Below are 20587 nucleotides of genomic sequence, written 5' to 3'. Positions count from 1 at the left end.
TGTTTTGTAGTTCTACATTTTACACTGAGATCTATGATCCTTAAGTTAATTTTTGTATAAGGTGTGGGATTCAGGTCTAGATTTTTTTCTTTTTTTTTTTTTTGGCCTATGGATGCCCAATTCCTCCAACATGATTTATGGAACAGGTCATCCCTCCGCCATTGAATTGGTTTTGCTCCTTGGTCAAAAATTGGGCATTTTGTGTAGGTCTGAGTTCCCCACCCCATTCCACTGCACTGTGGGTCTAACCCACACTCTTGACAACTGTGGCTACACAGGAAGCCTTAGCATGGGGAAGAATGATTTCTCCTACTTTATTCTTCTTTGTCAAAGCTGTTTTGGCTATTCGAGGGCCTTTCCCTTTCCACATAAATTTTAGGAAAAGTTTGTTATGTCTACCACAAAGCTGAGAACTTGACAGGAGTTCTCTTAAATCTACAGATCAATTTAGGAAGAATTGACATTTTTACACATTGCATCATCTGATCCATGAACAAGGTATTTAACTCTGATTTCTTTCACCAGCATTTTGTGATTTTCATCATCCTGATCCCTTGATAACGCACATTTCCCTATGGAACCTCTATCCTTAGGTTCCCGAAGAAAACAGTCCAACTCCAGTCAATTCTAGAGTGTATGTGCCTGGCTCATCCCCTTTTGACCATTTCGGACGACATCCTCTGAGCCATCAGCCAGGATGAACGAAGAAGGGAGGGCTCAGCCCTGACCACACGTGACCTGACAGTAAGAAAAACCACAGCACAAGCAGCCATAACCCTGTGTGTGGAGAAGGCACAGACCTGGATTCGGGAAGCGGGGACTGGCTCCCAGGGGGTCACTTACCCGGCTGTAAGTCGGCTAGGAGCACAACCTCCCCAGCCCTCGGTTTTCCCATCTGTACAATGAGGAGCCAGACTCAGATCTACAAAGTCTCAAGAGCCCTGCAGTGAAAGCAGGGGTGCAGAGCAGACCCAGAGGGCTCCCCTCTTAGAGGTGAGACTACGGAGAGGCAGAGAGCTGTAAGGGAGGACAGGAATGCGCACGCGAGAAGGGACAGAGGGGAGCAGGGGTTTGGTTCTGTGGAGACTGGGCAAAGCGCAACATGACAAGCAGCTGCAGCGTGTGCGAGAGAAAACGTGCAAGAACCCAGGAGTTCAACGTGAAATACAGCAGGGGATTCACCACAGGATCCTGAGACAAGAAAACAGGGCTTATGGAAATCAGGTAATTTTAATTAAGCCTAAAAACACAGTTTAGGAGCAAAGCATGGTTTAAAATTTCTCTTTGAATGTGAAGCGGTAGGTTGGTAACTAGGGCATCCAGCCCACACTGAAGGGTGCTCGTGCCCTCCCGACATTTGGGGAGGGGCTGCTGTTCTCACCCAGCATCCCAGGCAGACCCTCAACCCAGAGCACCCAGTCCTCCACTTACTCAGATGCCCACTCTCCTCCTTGTGCCCACCCGTGGGGTCTCACTGCTCCCACTGGGAGCCCCGCAGTCCCAGGATGCCACGTCACACCAGGTGAGTGCATCACAGGTAAACAAGGTCCAGGTTCTGTGCACTAGCTTCCTGGCTTCAGGCAACCACGTTCCCCTTTCACACTGTAAATTCCTCATCAGTAAGAACATCCTCCATCCCATCATCACTGGATAGGGCACAAAGCGAATACATCCACCACTTGGAGCCTCAAGCCATGAGGACCACCCCGCTGGAGATTCCATGTGTAGGGGGCAGAGGAAGGGCCCCTCTCAAAAATCAGACAGCTCTTTTGTTTAGAGGCAGAACCAAGGCAAAAACTGTGCTTTTTTTGTGCAGGAACAAGGCCCTTTTAACACAAGATTTATAGAGCATTTATGTAAGTTACATGTCACAGGAACTTGCATGGACCAAACGCAGGAAAACATCAACCCATCACGTCAGCTGGATGAACCCCAACGAGCCCCTTCTCTTGTGAGGAAATATTTAAGTACACACACACTTATATTTTCTCCACAGTTAAATTTAAAAAATCATTTCTGGCACAATGAGCTTAAGTGCTTAAATGGAAGTAAATGAAAAAAAAACCAACAGAAAAGCCCAACCCTGTGATTCCTTCCCCACTCCCACAAACTGTTAATAGATTTTGAATATTGGTCTGTGTGGGAAGACTTCTGTTTTTTCAAGTAAATGAATCTTTCACTGAAGAAAAATATAAAAGATGCTGAAGTGTATCTTGCAGATTTTTAAAAAATTAGCGGGCAAGGAGAAAGTACACACACTTTATCTCCTCCAGTAGTTTCTGGTTGTTCCACCGTAGCAGCTGCTTTTCTTTTTACCAACTTCAGAATGAATCCTCACCGATGGTAAGGAGGAAGGGAAGAACCTCCATCTCAACTTGTAACACCCGTTTGGTGCTGCAATTAGCTGACTACTCTGTCTTCTGCCAAAAGCTTATCCTCTACAAACTTACACGTGATCCAGTAAAGATCAATCCCACGATGCACATCAGTTACATAGATCTAGACAAACCTGATTTGTGGAAGCCAGATGCTCAACATTCATCTAAAGAGCACAATGGTGAGACAGACGCTTCACGGTGACAGTCCCCCAGGACGTGGGCTACAGAATACAGGGAACATGGAGGGAGGCAGAAGTGAAATTTCTTGAGGCAACTATCATACATTGGGAGGTGGAATCTCAAAACATAAGTGCCACAAAATTAGTTATTTTGGAATAGGCTGGGATAGGGAAGATATCTATGAAGAGTTTTAAAAACACTTCAGTTTTTGCAACATTCCGCTATGCAGTTGACTTATTTCCTAGCAATCTTCTCTGTGGCGACCACGATCTTGTCCCCATTACTCTTCTGGCCTGTGATCACTTCTTGCTTCACTAAGGGCAAAGAAAGGAATAAGACATCTACAAAGTGCTGTGTCCAAGAAAGCATTCTTGGTCTGAACATAAGATAACCAACTGAAGGAAAGTGCTTGGAGCATTTCCGCTGAACCTCGCTGGCTGTGCGCAGGCGACTCTGGGGGAACGTGATGTCTCTGACAGCCAGCCACCTGGGCTACACAAGCCTTGCGTGCTCCTCTCTCCCAGTCCCGGCCAACTCCCACTCCACCAGGACTCAGAATGGGGCCAGGCTCAGCATCTGCCGCAGATGAGCAGTCCAGACACTGTCATCCTTGCTTCTGCTGGTCCCCAGGCAGCTTTCTTTAGTGGGCTTGTTAGGAATGCACTTTCTGTCCATCAGTGACTGTTTGACTTACATTTTATTTACCTGAAGTTCAATTTCTACCCATTTCTTCTCAGCTAAATAAAATTCTTCAAGGAGGAAATCTGCTCACCTTCCCCTGTATCTTCCCTTGAGTATTTAATCTTCCATCAGCATACACAGCACCTCAGTGCTAACTCACACTCTACCCCAGGGACAGCTGAAGCCCAAAAAAACTTCCACTGTGCCACTGAGTTAAGGAACCTATGAGAATATGTTGAATCCTACTGGCTAATAATTAATAAAAAATTTCAAAACTCTGTAAATGCTTACGTATAAGTTTCTCTGTACTGTATGATTTATTTGCAAACTGACATTTCTTACCAATGTTACTCTAGTTTACAAAGAACTGTTGACCGTATGAAGAATGACTTCCAGTTTTCGTGGAAAGAACCAATTCTGAAAAACTTAGTCTAAATAATTTTCTCCCCTAAGCAGGCAGACCCCCCTCAACATTTTTGATTACTTTGAATGGACTGAGAATAGCTTGTTCAGTGGAAACGACACCACCTGATCCCCTTGACGGCAAGACTGGTGGACGCGCACCTGCAGACTGGTTGCCAGCACTGGCCCCAGGAACCAAGGCGGCCACATCTATCATCTGTGTCCCTTTTTGAACTGTTGGGCTTTTCCAAAGGACACCTGGGACTTCTAGTCGTCATTCATCAAACTGTTCATGTTACCCTACAGAATCGACACACTAATCCCTGGAACTTCATAATGACCCAAGTGCTAGCTTAGGGACCCAAGACCACCATGGTTGGAGGTGGGTGGATGGACCCCAACTCTAAGCTGGTCAGCTCCTGCTCAGACAGGTTCCTGGGCTACCACAGAGAGTAAGTTTAGACCCAGAAAATAAAACTGGCGACCCCCTCAGCAAGCACAGACCACCTATAAATGTTTACAGGGATTTGGGCCAGGTCAGGTCCTCTGCGCAAATCCACACACTAGGAGCACCCTGGTAGACGTACTCACTTCCCTCAAAAACCACCCCCTGCCCCGGGTCAGCCAGCGGTCAGGGTCAGAGGTAGGCTCACACTCTGCTCCCTGCAGCTGTCCTGCCTTTCCCACCAGCAGGGCCCCGAGCAGCTTCAGGAAGCCCAAGATGCTGGCCAGGCGACTGCCTGTCACAGGCACGGTGATGTAAGCCTAGTTTTCCTCTTTGAAATGAGGGGCCACCACAGCCCTCTGTTTCTTCTCTCAGACGGGATAGAACACTGCATCAAAGGGGCACTCTGACCTTCTGGAAATCCAGGATCTGAAGAGCACACTGCTACTGTCCAAGACTGAATCACCTCTGAAATGGCTACAAAATACAGCTTTCACTTGGCCCTTATTAAATAAGCTTCATACTCATTCCTACTCAAAATTCCCAAACACCATGGAAGTGACCCTGACTTTTATTTTGCCATTCATTCATCCAACAGATCCTACTACATGCCAGAAACAGACACAACCCCTATCACTAAACAATTGCTGAATGAAAGATTAAATATCAGTTACATTCTCACTTTTAAACCATGTTTAACGATGTACATAAAGTGGTGCCTAAATTAATGAGTCCAGTGACTTTCTTAAACAAATTGCCCCATCTGGGCAAGTAATGGGAATAAAATGGAGACAAAGATTTTATTAGAAAGATAAAAACGACTGAATATTATCTCCCTCTTATAGTTTTGCAAGATGCAGAATATTCTAGGATTTTTATATCATTTTATCTTCAAATTATACATATATAAATATATATAACATATATAAATATTATATAATTATATGTATAAATATATATATTTAAATATTTATACATATAAACTTAAAAATCCTGCTTTCTAAAATAATGGCTCTGTCCTGAAAAGCCCTGCAGTTAAAGAATTTGGGGGGGTGGGGGGCAGGAGGGCAAAAAACATACTAGAAGACATGTGTAGTAGGCTAGTTATTTTGAGTAAGTTTGTATAATGGTTACTTCTTTTTGTGAGACCAATGAGCTACAGGAATTCCCCCAGCAAACACTCTGAGGCTTCCTGTGCACAAAATCACTTTCAAGGTCAAAATTACCCTGAACCACTGGGAATAAAACATCTGGACAATCTTGGCATATAATGTGTGTGATAAAGTTTTGATGAGTCCACTACCTAACATTAAATAATAATAACCATGACAGTACAAACTTCTAACTTATGGAAACATTATGCTTTCTAAACATTTTGCCCAACTTTGATCACGTGGCAATTATTAATAATATGTCTATTCAAAAGGTAAATAATGAAGCATAATGTATACAATCCTCTACCTACTGATGTGTCATTAGAAGTGGAAGGCGCTGTAAACAAAGATCTCTGCTTTACTTTTGGAACCCACAATCTCTGCTGGATTTTCGAGTACGTGTGTATTTAGAGGTAATCTTTACAAAGTAACATGCATATTCCAAAATATGCTCCATACAATCACAGGATAAGAAAAAAATAATGAGTAATCAAAGCTTAAATCAATATGCAAAGACAATGTGAAAATGTGCTCATGTTGCAAGCTAGCTTGGATAGCAAAGCAATTCAGACAAGCCAAGGACCAGGGTAGAAAAGCACAGGTGAAAGTGAAATGACACTTAACTCAGTGTGCAAGCCCAGTGTTAAGGATGTACAACAGTGTTCACTCATCTGCAGTAACTCTTCCATGTCTACACTGTTCGGAGTCCTTGGCACTTAAACTCAAATTTCCACCGACTCTGAGACTGTTGTCTGTCCTGACTGGTAAGGAGCAGGGACATTCCTGACCATTATTCCTGGGCTTCCCCTAGGCCCTGCAGTCAGGGTACAGTCAGCCACTTACAACATCCACTGAAGTGTTGGACACATCAGGGTAACCCAGTGACTGCTTTTTTACCCCAGTGCTTTCTCACCAACTGCCCTTAATGGGTCCTTTTACATTTTCTGTTCGTAAATGTTTACCTTCCTAAGGCATGTGGTATTGAAAATTTTAAAATGCAGCCCACAAATATATGTGGTTTTGGTTTGTTTCTGTTTTTGTTTTTGTCCTAGAGGCATATTATTAAGGTAAACCAAATTCACAAAGATTATAAGGGTTTCCTGAAAACTGACTTCTAATTTTGAGGGAAAAAATGGCTCTCTACTATTAATACTGATATAGAAGAGTGTTGATGTCTTCTTTGTTTAAGGAAAGGGAGAAAAACACTGAATATTTATACATACATGAGCACACATATCTGCAGTTGTATCCAAACAAATTAAGATATGTGTTCTTACAAATGTAGGTCAAAACTAGTAAACAAGGTGTATGTCAAAAGCACGTGACTTTTAAGAGTCCTACACTTTCTAAATACATGTACCCAATATTGGGTATTTTCCTTCAGGGGCACTATACCTAAATTAACATTCCATTTTTAGTCACTCGTTTTAGAATCTGTGATTAGTTTCAGGAAAAAGAAATATATTTACCTTATGCTACTGAATTAATGAATTCTAGAAAAAAAGCCACTGAATTAATAATGGCTTCTAGGAAAAAAAGGTTAAACTTTGCAAGCTAAATTTGCTGGACCTCACATAAACTAAAAGGTTTGTTTTTTAAAGTTATTTCTGTTGTGTGTTTGTGTATGTTCCCCTTGAGAATGGAAATCTCCACTTAATTTTACTCAAAAGCAACAGACACCTGTGCAGGGTTTGAATCAAAGGTTACTCTTCAGTGTGGCCCGTAATCCTCACCCTTCACCGTGCCTGACACACCCTCCAAGTGGAAGTCATTAACTATAACCAAGAGGGAATGAGCAGAAAGATGACACCATCCCCAGTGTTCAGCATTCATGCAAGTATTTACACTAGTAAAATATTCACCACAGGAAAACAAACAAAACCCACCCACGTTCACTCATGGTGGCTGGCAGATTCGTTTTCATGACAGTTTTAAGTATTTCATTAAGTAAAAGGATCTAACTGGAACCTTCAAGAAAAACAAACTTTTATGCAAAGAGACAGGCATTTGCAAACACTAATGGTGAAGACAGGACTTCACACCCCGGCTACCCATTGTGGAGGCTACAGGATGCAGACGATCCCTGCTCATACAGTGAGTGTTTGAAAAGCTTCCAAGCTCAACGATGTAAAGACTCTGATGCCAGCTGAACTTAAACCATGAATTTCCAATCAGAAAACAGGAAAATGAACCAGCTCCCAGTGACACCTCCTCTTGTCCACATATGGGCAGGAACAGCATGAATGTCATCCACATCAGAGTGAGAAAAGGTCCCGCTTGTCTCACTGGCTCTGAGAGATGTCTATTCGATCCCACCATGGACACCTGCTCACACCAACGAACTACACCGTTTCCTTACGCTTTATTCTACTCAGACATTCCGACCAGGAGGGAGTGTCCCCTTCACCACTGCTGGGCACGAAATCTGGGTTTCCATGATGTGCTCGGAGTGTTTAAGCAGCAGACCTGCAGCTCAGTTCAGGAAGCCAAGCTGGTGAAGTGTTTCCCACTTGCTGGCACCCAACAGTCGTGAGAGCATCAGCCCTGTTCTCAGCATCTTTCCATCTCTGTCCACTGAATCTTCACAGCCTGCCTCCGGGGCAGCTGTTGCCAAGAGAGTTCTCAAGCTGGGAGGGCTGAGCTCAGACCACCCAGAGCAGCTATCCCGGTCCTTCCAGACCATGGCTTCTTCCAGGGATAGGACCCAGTGATTAGCCCAGAGGTGTCTGCTTCCCCCTCATTCTTAAGGGTCCCAGACTCCAACCCTCATGGGCACTGCTGCTGCTTTCTCGCCAGCATTTTCTTTTCTTGTCTTCATTGCTCCCAACCACGCATACTCCAGGCCCTGGTGGCCCAGTGGCTCCCACTCCAGCAGCCTGTGTGTGGTTAGGACTCCCACATATCAAACGCCAACGCTCACGTATATTATCATCTATTCCCCTGGATCTGATAATCAGGAGTCTGAGTATTGGAATTAGGAGACTATGCTTGCTTAGTATTGTGGAAGTGAAAGATAAAGATTCTAAGTGCCTACAACAACCTCATTTCTGTACCTAAGCAAACACAGTGGTGGCAAAAGGCAAAAGGGGTTTTTAACGTCTTCTTTCTATACAAAATGAATGCAATTTAATTTCTTCATGTCCACATTTTCAACATTTCTCACCTGGCAAGCATGCAAATACTAATTTCCAAAGAAATAAGCTGTTCTATAATTTTAACATTTAGCATTATCACTATTAAGCAAGAATTATCCCAAAAGAGACAAGATAATCTTGTTCTCACATTCACAAATTGATAGTTACATAGTTCAATAACAATTTAATGGAAAGGAAACATTTCATTTTAGGTTTCTGATCTAAAAAAAATGAACAGAATTCTGGCAAAGAGATAAACATTAATTATGTAACTATGCAAAATGCCTCAGGAAAAGTTAACAAATAATGTAATGCAACTAGTTATTTAAAATGTTATAAATGCAGCTGAGTTTTAATAGTAATTTGTCCATAGTTAAAAGTGTCACAAAAACCTTTTAAAATTTTGATACTGAAAGAATAACTCTTCCAGCTTGCATTTTGTATCCATTCATGGTTAACACTTCGAGTAATTTTTAGCTGATATTTTTAACATATGCATAGTTATTACTCAGTTGAAGTATATCCCTTTCTACTCCAAGACTGATTTTCATACTTATGCTGATTTTTAGTAAGTGAAGGCAGCTTTAAAAGATGTCAGGATATCTAAAAATAAGAATTTAGCCCTCAAAAAAGCTGTAAGCACCCCTGCAGGGATCACACAGCAATCATTTCTCATCTGATTTCTGTATATACGTAAAGGTTCACTCCCTTCTTTACACACGATGGTAAACATTCACCATCAACACAAGAAGCTCCTGGATCTGCTAATGGTGGACTAAGACAAAACTAACGGCCCCACAGTAGGGTTCAGCTGTAAAAGCTATGACATTAAGAACCTGTTTATGCTCAAAACTAGATTCCTTTGATTTGGGTTGGGGGGATACATTGTAGGGAATCCCTCACCCAGTCGAATAGCTTGTACTCATAAGGTCCACAGGAAACTGGGTGTTTATCCTAAATGCTGGTGGAGCTTCCCACCCACCCCACGCCCTACTCCCCACTGTTATGGAACAACAGTGTGAGAAGGTGCGTGAGGGTGAGGGTGAGGGTGACGGTGAGGGGGGTGTTCCCCAGCCCCACTGGTGATGTCAGGATTCGACCACAAACATAGGAGGGGTTAGAGAAAGTCTTTCAAGTTTAATAACCTTCCCACAGACCCTCTTTCTTTGGAAATCAGTGAGTACACATTATTTTGCCCATTTTACTGACAACCACACATGGAGGAATTTTTAAACATTGGACTATTTCCTGTGTGTGAAAGTGCCAACTGAATCACTCAGTAGCTGTCCCTTGTCCCTACTTAGAATCGGCACACATTACTAATCCTGCTTCGGCTCAAAGTCCTTCCTCTTCAAGGAGCACAGAGTATCAGGTGGCGAGCAGGCTGTCGCCCTCACCCTACACCTGTAGATTGGGAAAAGCCAACACAAGAAATAGGACGCGAATTCTTGGTCACTCTGTTTGTCACATCCTGCCAGATACATCAGCACACCCTGGCTTTCCAGTTAAACAGCAACACAAGTTTATCGATGTACCTGTTCTTTAAAAATCAGAAGCAAATTCAGATTTGAAGTTAATATGAATGATACTATACAAACTCAGTATCTCAAGATAAGAGAAACAGAAGCAGCAGAAGCAATAGACACACCAGAGAAGGGCAGTTCCTCCACGAGGCAGCAACTATGGCTTTAGGGGTTTTCTTGGCAACTTATACAAAAAAAGGAACCCTGGGCCACTGACTACTTGCTGTCGATGGGAAGTACTTCCACTGGTGCATGGAAACAACCTTTCCTGGAATGACCCGCAGCAGCGAGCACCATGGGTCCTTGAGTAAGCAGGTGTACATGTCGTCACCCTATGCATAATACAGAACCACACTTAACCCCCACATTTCAGAAGTCTGAGGATGACATGGAGTCAGCCTAGACTCACACAGGACCCCCTGAGGGTACTGCAGGGTGATGTGGCATCAAGCCTTTCCTGACAAGCTTGCCTTGCCAGTGATCTGCACTGAGCCCAGAATCCTTCATCCGTCCCGCTCTGGCTGGTGCCCACGCAGGGCCACAAGGCTCAACAGGGACCCAACTCCCAGGTCCAAGGCCATCACCAACCTGAAAGAGCTGTCTAGACTCTTTCCAGAGATGGCTGTTGGATATAACAACTCACCTGTGCCAGAGCTTTTTCCTCACCTTGGGGATTTTAAGAAAGGAATGCAGAAATTCAGGTCTGGTGGGACTAACACCTGTGGATGCCTGACTCCATGGAAACATTCTAATGCTGGACTCCGCCGCCCCACCCAGTCCATGCGGCCTCTACGCTGCAGCTTGGCGCTAATGCCCCTTCCCACCCCCATCCCTACGGCTCTTTATTCCACGCACAAGTCCCCACCTTGCCAAGCCCATTCTCTTTCCCTGGAACACCTCCCCCTCCCTCTCTGAGTACCTACTGTATTCATCAAATCTAATCCAAGGCAAATTACATTACCTACCACCAAGGTAAAAATATGCTAATTAAACTAGGCTGCTCCCTCGATTGTAAAGTGCATCCCCATTTCAGAGACAGTAAATGAAAAACAAACAAAAGGAAGAGGGGTTGAAAGGAGTCACAGGATCTGTGGATTTTTTCTCCCCTGAAGCTTCCTCCCACCACACGAACCTGCCCACACTTGTCACACCTGGTCTGAGAGCTCCCTGAGGACAGGGCACTGGCACCTGCTCTCACCACAGCGCCCAAGGACTTGCACAATACAAGTTTCTTGTTGGTGATGATGACAAAAGGAATTCCTCATTATGCTCAGATCATGAGGGGAAAAAAACAAGCAGACAAAGCAAACTGTGAACGACTTCTAATGAATTTTTGAAAGATTAAACTGGACGTCATTCATCATTTTCCATCAGAGTTGGAACAAAATCAATACTCCAAGCAAACGTGTCAGTAGCAGAAAGATGGCCCCTTTCTTTTACAAACACGCCTATGTTACACTGAATTTATCTCAAGGCACCCCTATTTGTGCTGCTATAAAATGTCACTTGTTGATATCAGCAGCAAGCCAGAGGGTCAGGCAACACTTAGGTGCCATCTAAGAGTCAGAAGAAATCTGGGAGCCTCTTCAGTGCAATTCTACTGGAAAGAAATATATTACGTCAGTGAAATCCTACACCTATTCTTCCACCTCCACGTGAAGTTCACACTTCAAACAACACAGAGAGACTGCCAGAGCTTCACTGAGCATGGCTGGCCGGGTGGGTGGGGTTTGAGGGAATTTTACGGATAAAGGAAACATTAATATCCACCTTCCCCTCTAACTTAGGAGAAGCACCCGGCTCCAGAATCCGGCTCCCCCTCGGAACCATGTGTGGTCTTATAATGGGCTGCAGCACTGGGACAGGCTCGGGGCCCTAACTGAGCAGGAAACGATGGTTCTCCCATCAGCTCCAGCTCCGAGTGCCCAAGAACGCTGCCCAGCTGAGTCGTGGAGAAGTGACTAAGGAACTAACACTGTTCTATCCAGGCAGCACTTTCCCTTTGACACTAAAGCCAGTGCAGACTCGTAGCAGCACGGCCCTCTGCTCTTAGACGAGCGTGCGGGTCTGCAGCACTGATTTCATGGCACTTCCTCTGTCCACAAGAGGCTCTGTCCCCTCGAGAACTGAGTTTGGTGGAAAACTAAACCTAAACGTCCAGTAAGTTGGGAATGTACCAATGGGGCAACTGTCACTGCCTCATGGGACAGGGGAGGCAGGAGAGGCCCCCAGAGCTGGTGTGATGAAAGTTCCTGCACGGTGCAATAACAGGTCTCTTCCCCTCGGACAACAATCCCAGCAGCCCATTCCTCATCTCCTCTGACTCTCTAAGTAAACAGTTTTACTGTTAGAAGGAAGTGAGAAGGATTGTTTTACATTAACCCACTCCAGCATGTCTAAAGTCCACTTCACTATTTAACCCACTTCAACAGTATGGGAATTCCTACGTCAGATCTGCAAGCCTGGGTTCTGCATATGGAACTAGCATGAACTTTTCAAGCTGCCCATCCAGTACCCACTTCCATCTGTTTGCTGATAACAGGCCGATTTTTCTTTGATATCCATCCTCCCCCTGCAGCCCCTGCCATGGTGGTTGGCTCAGGTAGCCCAGGCCTGAGCTAACCAGTGCCTGACGTTCTCCTGGCCATAGGGTCTGGGCTGGTCCTCAGGCTGGCACTCAGCCTCCCCACCGCTGCCCCTGGGTTCTGAGGGGGCCCACAGAGGATGATGTCCCAGGACTGCTATTGTGTGGTGGCCACAGGGAGCACACTGTGGATAAGGCTGTGCATGGGAGGCCAACTGGAGCAAGAGCCCAGGCTGGACCGAAGCCAATAAATAGGCAAAGCATAAGCCTGTCCCACTTCTGAACTTTCCAGGCTCACAAACCCACTCACTCAGTCACCGATTCGTCCAGCAGGGCCTCCATTCCTGCGGGAAGACGTGACAGACGGATAAGCCGCTCTGACCACATTCCCACCACAGGTCCCAGAGGAGGTGCCATTTAGGCAGGACGACGGTGGCACAGCCTCTCTCAGGGCCCAATCTGTCACCTTCATCATCAAAACTGGGCTGAAATCTACCTCCCACCAACATGACTGCGAGTTGAGTACAGGGAGGACAGACACGGTCTCTTACTGTCTGTAACACTCCTTCCCCGTGTGCATCCAGTGTCAAATGCACCATGTGGTTAGAAGTCATGCTCCTGCTTCTGACGCTGCAGAGGGAAGGGGTCGATGCTGACACCAGGGAAACCGACATACAGATGCGCAAATGCTGAGGGTGACAAGGTACTTTAAACAGCTGCTTCTTCCACAAAAACCTTGATCTAGTCTTGGCGATAACAGAGAAAACATGAAGCTTAACTCAGAGAAAAACGATGCTTTTCCCCACAATGCAAGCTCATGAATAACCAAGGACATGCTCACCGCTTCCTGGTACAATTCACTTTACTTACATCCTGAAAAATACCTGAATTAATGAATAGTACTAAAACAAAAAAGTCATGCAACAAAATTTAGAAGGCTGTGTCAAATTTCAGTAGATCCAAAGATTTTGAACCAAGATTGCTAATTAATAAGATAAGAAAGTGGACAGTTTTTATATAGATCAGGGAGCATCACTAACTGGGGTGAAGCTGGAAATTCCACTGTGAAATTTAAAACGTGGACATACTGAAAAAATTATCAGAAGTAAAAGTGAAACACCAAATGTAATTTTTAAGTAATGGTAAAACAGAGCTTAAACCAGCCATAATGTATATTATATATTTTAAAGACGTGTATGTATATGCAGAGACTTATTAGAGATTAATTTAGGATGGGGAAGAAAAAGGAAAGTCAGAAATGAATTTTAAATGATTTTGGCATTACACAAAAAATGCATTTCCATATCCACAGCGGCTTTCTGTGTAAGAACGCTTACATAAAGATGCATATCCCAACTATAAACAATTTGGGTATCTATGGGAAGAGACAGTGTCTCTCTCCGGGAAATACATGAATTCTTTCAACCTAACTGGACTATGAGGCCCATGGGCCTTCCTGATGTCCATCACGTCATTTTCTCTGCTCTCCACCACTTGGCCCTGCACATTTCCTGGCACCCTCCCTCTATGCTCAAAGCCTGGGGCTATCAACACCCCAAAACTTTGTTATCTTTCTGTTCTGCTGCCATCAACTATTAGCCACAGAACTTCCACTTCTGAGCAAATAAGTAGAAAACTGGAAAATTACAAAACCTTTTAGCTCTTTAAAATTTTGCCTTTTCAGATAATATAGATGATCTGAAAAGATAACAGATCTTAAGCACTGACTGTACTTCCAAGGTTTGTTAATATACTGCCTACATCTGTGTATTAAAGTGAGTGTTCACTTCGGCAGCACTAGTACTAAAATTGGAACGATACAGAGAAGATTAGCATGGCCCCTCAAGGATGACACTCAAATTCGTGAAGCATTCCATATTTTTAAAGACAAACACCATATAATATCACTTATATGTGGAATCTAAATATGGCACAAATGAACCTATGTACAAAACAGAAACAGACTCACAGACATAGAGAACAGACTTGTGGTTGCTAAGGGTGGGGGGGAGAGGGATGGACTGGGAGTTTGAGGTTGGCAGATGCAAACTATTACATTTAGAATGAATAAACAACAAGGTCCTACTGCATAGCACAGGAAACTATCTTCAGTATCCTGTGATAAGCCGTAATGGAAAAGAATATAAAAAAAAGAATGTGTATAACTGAGTCACTTTGCTGTACAGCAAGAGACTGGCACAGCATTGTAAATCAACTATACATCAATAAAATAAATAAAATTAAAAAAAAATAAAGTGTGTTGTCTGATATATGTCATTTAATCAATAAATATCCATAGGGCATAAACTGTTGGCTACATTTAGTTGTGATAACGTTTTAAGTGAAAAACTTTAAATTCAGTGAATTTAGATATCCCTCAAAATTTAAGCCTTCTGACACCTGTTAATTGAGAATGCTACACCTGAATATTACAAAATCAAGAAAAGTGTTTAAATCGTGGAGCTCTAAATATTTCCACACATGCACTGTGATATACTAATACATAAACGTTTGAACTTTAGCATTTTCACAAATTTTTGAGCCCAAATTCCTTAATTTTCACAACTACGGGTGAATATACATCTACATAAGTGTAAAGTTAAAGCACTGGCTCTTTAAAGCCACTGAGTCTGACTCCAGGCAGCGCAAAATGAGGTTTACTTACCTACAGACAAACCTAATTAGTGTACCAGTGGTGACACTGCACTCATGAGTCCCACAATCTCACATTTAAGCAAAGATGCTGAACATGAGGATTCTTTATCGTGATTCTGCTTTAGGGGGAAGACTGTACATAACAGCCTTTGGTTTCTGACTCTATATGTCAAAGACAGCTCTATGAAGCAGCTGTGCTGCTTCTGGTGCCAAAGAATGGATCAGCTCATTAAACTAAAGAAAAACAGGTTAAAAACATCACCCTGCAAACCCTAAGCAAAACCATCCCAGGTCTAATTCCATCTGTGCCACTCTGGCTGCATTCCTGGTCACAATGCTGGAGTCACTACCCGTAAGATGAGAAGTCAGAGCAAGGTGATCTCTGCATCCTGCCAGTTCTGGAGTTAATCACTGATTCTGTGATTAACTTCTCAGTGAATTAGCTAATGTCACAGTTACGTTTTGAGTAATTTGGCTATATGTATATTAACAGGGAAATCCTGGACACACAACACCACAGGCCACTTCCCTCACACAGCCTTTACTATTATCTTTTTTTCTTTTAAATAAGCTTTATTTTTAGAGAGTTTTAGGTTCACAGGAAAATCGAGAGGAAGGTACAGAGATTCCCCATGTATCCCCTGCCCCCATACATGCACCGCCTGCCCCACCATCAACATCCTCCACTATCAAGATCCCCCACCAGATGGGACATTTGTTAGAACTGGTAAACTTACAGGGACACATCATCATCACCCAGAGTCCACAGTTGACATTAGGGTTCACTCTTGGTCTTGGACATTCTGTGCATTTAGGGTTCCTCCATGTCTCTTCATGGCTTGATAGCTCTTTTTTTAGCTGAATAATATTCTACTGTCTAGATGGACCACAGTTTATTCACCTACTGAAGGACAAAATTTCCAAGTTTTGACAATTATGAATAAAGCTGCTGTGAGCATCCGTGTGCAGGGCTTTTTTGTGGACATAAGTTTTCAACTCCTTTGGGTAAATACCAAGGAACGTGATTGCTGGATCATATGGTAAGAGTATGTTTAGTTTTGTAAGAAACCACCAAACTGTCTTCCAAACTGGCTGTATCATTTTGCATTCCTACCAGCAGTGACTGAGAGTTCTGGTTGCTCCACACCCTTACCAGCATTTGGTGTTGTCAGTGTTCCAGATTTTGGCCATGCTAGTAGGTGTGTAGTGATATCTCCTTGGTTCAATTTGCATTTTCCTGATGACACACGATGTGGAGCATCTTTTCATAAGCATATTTGCCATCTGTATCTTCTTTGGTGAGGTGTCTTTTCAGATCTCTTGTCCATTTTTTATTTGGATTGTTTGTTTTCTTATTGAGTTTAAAGAGTTCACTGTGTATTTTGGATAACAGTCCTTTGTCAGACGTCTTTTGCAAATATTCTCTCCCATCTGTAGTTTGCCTTCTCCTTCCCTTGATGCTATGTTTTTAATTACACAGAATATGGACTTCCCAGTTCACCTCAATTTTCACCACTTCCTACTGTTGTTGACCTCCCTCCCTCCCCAGGCCTCTTCTGACCCTGCTTCTCTAGTTTTCTTGATTTTCAACATGTAACAACGTTCTATTGAAAGGAACAAAAGGCAGAAGGGCTTGCAGCCTCAGGGCAGGAGGCACACATCACACTGGGAAACCCCTCAAATCACACGCCAAGCAAAGTACCTCCCAAAGCCTGAGCAAGGAGCAGGAGCCCATGTCCCAGGCTGGGAGCTCCCTGCTGTAACAGCCAAGCAAGTAACCTGAAACTCAAAACCCCACCAAATGGGGCAAATAACTTTCACTGCCAAAGGCTTTCGATGAAGAAACTAAAGGGCGGGCTTCCCTGGTGGCGCAGTGGTTAAGAATCCGCCTGCCAATGTGGGGGACACGGGTTCGAGCCCTGGTCCGGGAAGATCCCACATGCCGCGGAGCAACTAAGCCCATGAGCCACAACTACTGAGCCTGCGCTCCAGAGCCCGCGAGCCACAACTCCTGAAGCCCGTGCGCCTAGAGCCCATGCTCTGCAACAAGAGAAGCCACCACAGTGAGAAGCCCACGCACCGCAACGAAGAGTAGCCCCCGCTCACCGCAACTAGAGAAAGCCCGCGCCCAGCAACAAAGACCCAATGCAGCCATAAATAAATAAACAAAATAAATATGTTAAAAAAAAAAAGAAACTAAAGAGCAATGCCCTGAATGAGAAAACAGTAATTGCTTCCAATTGTTTGCATGGTTGCAGTTTTTGTTTGTACCTTATGTAAGGAACCTGAGAGCACACACCACAACTTCTGAGTCTGGACCTAAGAATTCCAGCTCAGGGAAGCCTAACAATTTCAGGAATCTGAGGAGTAGGGCCAACGGGATCCCGCAGGAGCTTGAGGACAAGCGCTGACCATGTGGTCAGTGTCAGTCAGCTAGGGTGTGGCCTGGGGCTGGCCACATCTCCTCTCCTCTGCTCTCCTGGGTCTCACCCAGCAGTGCAACACCCCCACCCCCGGCCCCAGGACTTAATTTCCATGCAGAGACTCCTGAAGGAGGAGCCTTTACCACCCCAGGGAGGCTGGAGCGCAGATCCCCCTAGGACCCATTTGGTGCTATACTGAGCAACCAAGTGTTTCCAGAAGTGGCTGTAGACAAACTTCAGTTTCCAAAAACTGAAATGTGCTGTGTAAAACCAAGAATGGGGAAAGAGACAATTCAAGACAGTCCCTGTTCAGATTTTAAAGAATAGTTGAAAAGTCAAGTATGAGGAGATAGGAAAATCTTTTAATTACCCTCATGGTCATAACTAAAATCACTGTAATAGACATATCTCTAATCAGAAGTATAAATTTTTTAAAATGTATAACATAGGAAATAAACCATAAACAAGTAAGCTTTCAAATCTGACAGTCACACTAATCTCACTGACAAAAGAGGTCTCTGAAGCAGATTATTATCCTCCAATTCTATACGGAGATTAAAATTAAGTCCTAACAAACAAGGTTTTCTGAAGTGCCAGCATTTATTTTTAAAATAAAGGACACATTGTCACTCTGAATTTCTATTTTAAATGATCACTTTTACTTAGAAACTGTACAACTTGCTAACCTGACATCCAACATTAATAGCAGCTAATTAATTCAAGCACTAGTGAGTTTATTTATTTTAATGGAAACACTGATTAGGAAAAAAACTGCTTTAGGGACCTTCAACGTTTTAAAGCATAGTATTGTCTATTTCCCTCTACTCAGGAGTAAGGAGGGTTGTGTACAGATGTGTTCAAAGCAATCTGGATGGTGTACACATAGAGCTTAAGACAGAGTCGCACTTCCAAAGTCAGAAAGTCAAGGATGAATCCAGGATATTATGAATAAGGTCACTCTGCACTAATGTATATTGAAAATATTTCATATATCTGTAATTTGGACGGAATATCCTCATGAAAGACAACCAAGTCTAAAATACAGAAAAGCATTCTTAATGAGCCACGGTCCTTAAAACCAGAGTAATATTTCAGTGACAAATCATTTTATATCAAATTTAAAACACCCATTTGAACGAGTTTTGTAATATTTTCATATTACATTTCAGAATTTCTAAAGCTCCTAAATCCTCAAATTGAAATAGAGCCTGACTTCGACTATCTCCACATCACAAACAGATGTGTATCAAAAGCTATTGAGAATGCACTTTTTGATGGAAATCTTTACAAAAGAGACAAAATACCTTGGGGAATACAAAGGCTGATTCAACCTACAAAAGAATGAAGACAAGCGCATTCTGGTGGACTATGGTTGAGCTACTAATCACTGAACAAACAGGAAGAGGAATACACTGTTTCTCAGAATGCCCGTGCTCAGGGAGAAGTCTTTCCAAATAAAATAAGATGAGCTGACAGAAGGAGACTGACCATTGTAAAGGGGACCGTGTCTGCTTATGAGCCTTCAGAAGCATCTTCACCTGTAAATGAGAATGGACACCTATCCTGCCTACCTACGAGCAGTAAATAACAGCAGGATAGACAGTGAAAACGCTTTGTAAGTAAAAAAAGAAGGAACGTTTAGCACCTACTACAAGCTGAGCTGTTTACATATTTAATCCTCACAACTACCTGATGTCGGGCATTCAGACGAGGGATCCAGGCTCAAGGTTGACATGACTTGTCTGGATGAACCCACATCCTGACCCGTCAGGGCTGGGTCCAGGAATGTGCATTCCCAAGAAGCTGCGGGTGAGCTGCTGCCAGGGCACGGCTGCACTCACGTCACCTGCTGTGGCCAGGGGGAGAATACCCCTGCTCCACACCCTCGTTTCTGAGGCCTGGGCTCTGATTCTCCTCACCTGCCACCACCAACTGTCTTCAATGAACTTACAAACAGAAGGAAAGGAGAAGGACAGAGAGCGGACTGCAGAGCGTACAGAAGTCTGCAAGAGAAAGACTTCACCTGAACTAGAATCAAATGGGGTTTGAGTCATCGAGTACAGAGAAAACACAGGAGAACACGCTGTGCACCAGTCTTCTTTTAGGAAAGGAGGTGAACCAGCAGCCCCGAGCCGTGGCATCAACCCTAAGCAGTCTCGTTTCTACTTGGAAAGCAGGTTGCAGGGATGGAGGCACCATGCAACTGTTTTTATGCTACATACATAATCCCGGTGTTTATACTTACACCGCCGTGAAGTGACTGTGTTTTCTTCCTTCAACTGTGCCTCCGCGCAATGCCCAGGACCAACATGTGACAGCTGGAGTCTAATATCCGTACTCGTCCATCATAGTCCCACCCTACCCACTAAAAAATTAAAAAGCCATGGGGTTTAATTCAAAATCAATTTTAATAAAATTAGGTTTACAACACTTTTGAGATGAAAATATATGTAGTTATGGCATAAAGACAGAGAGTAGAAATCCTGGTTTCCAGGGGTCAGAGGGAAGGAGGAATGGGGAGTTAGTATTTAATGGACAGAGTTTCAGTTTTACAAGACGAAATGAGTTAAGGGGATGGATGGTACTGTTAGTTGCACAACAATGTGAATGTTTTTAATACCAGTGAACTTGACACTTAAAAATCGTTAAGACAGTAAATTTTAGGTTATATATGTTTCACCACAATAAAAAGGGGGGATCCATTGTTCACATTAATTTTCTTTCACACACAATTCACTGTGGATTATACTGGGGGTTCAGGTGACACTCGGCTTTTTGCTGGGGATACATACTGTGCATTTACTGCACACCATCTGAGCTGGGAGGTGGATACTGGTGACGCGTCACGGGGCCCCCTGCGGGGTGCAGGATAGCTCTCTGCCAGTCCCCGTTCCACGTACCCAGCTTACACCCAGCCTCAGCCCCGTAGAGTCCCCTCCTGTCCACGAGCACATGCATCGACCCCACTCCCAGCTCACAGACCCAGAGAGGTAAGGCGACGTGGACACCTCAGGAGCTTGGTAAGCCC

The 20587-nt window shown here is 43.8% G+C and overlaps 1 protein-coding gene and 1 non-coding gene across 7 annotated transcripts in view; one reads left to right on the top strand and one right to left on the bottom strand.

The window, feature by feature from the left end:
• Window positions 1–20587, bottom strand: part of DIP2C (disco interacting protein 2 homolog C) — a 363587-nt gene that overhangs the window by 195808 nt on the left and 147192 nt on the right. The window lies entirely within an intron of this gene.
• Window positions 14261–14364, top strand: LOC133085957 (U6 spliceosomal RNA). Its single transcript, XR_009699754.1, has one exon. It is a non-coding gene; the product is annotated as a U6 spliceosomal RNA (small nuclear RNA).

Source organism: Eubalaena glacialis, chromosome 2 (assembly GCF_028564815.1).
Source record: "Eubalaena glacialis isolate mEubGla1 chromosome 2, mEubGla1.1.hap2.+ XY, whole genome shotgun sequence".
Taxonomy (NCBI): domain Eukaryota; kingdom Metazoa; phylum Chordata; class Mammalia; order Artiodactyla; family Balaenidae; genus Eubalaena; species Eubalaena glacialis.
Note: the sequence above shows the minus strand (reverse complement) of the source record. Positions and strands in the feature narration are given on the sequence as shown.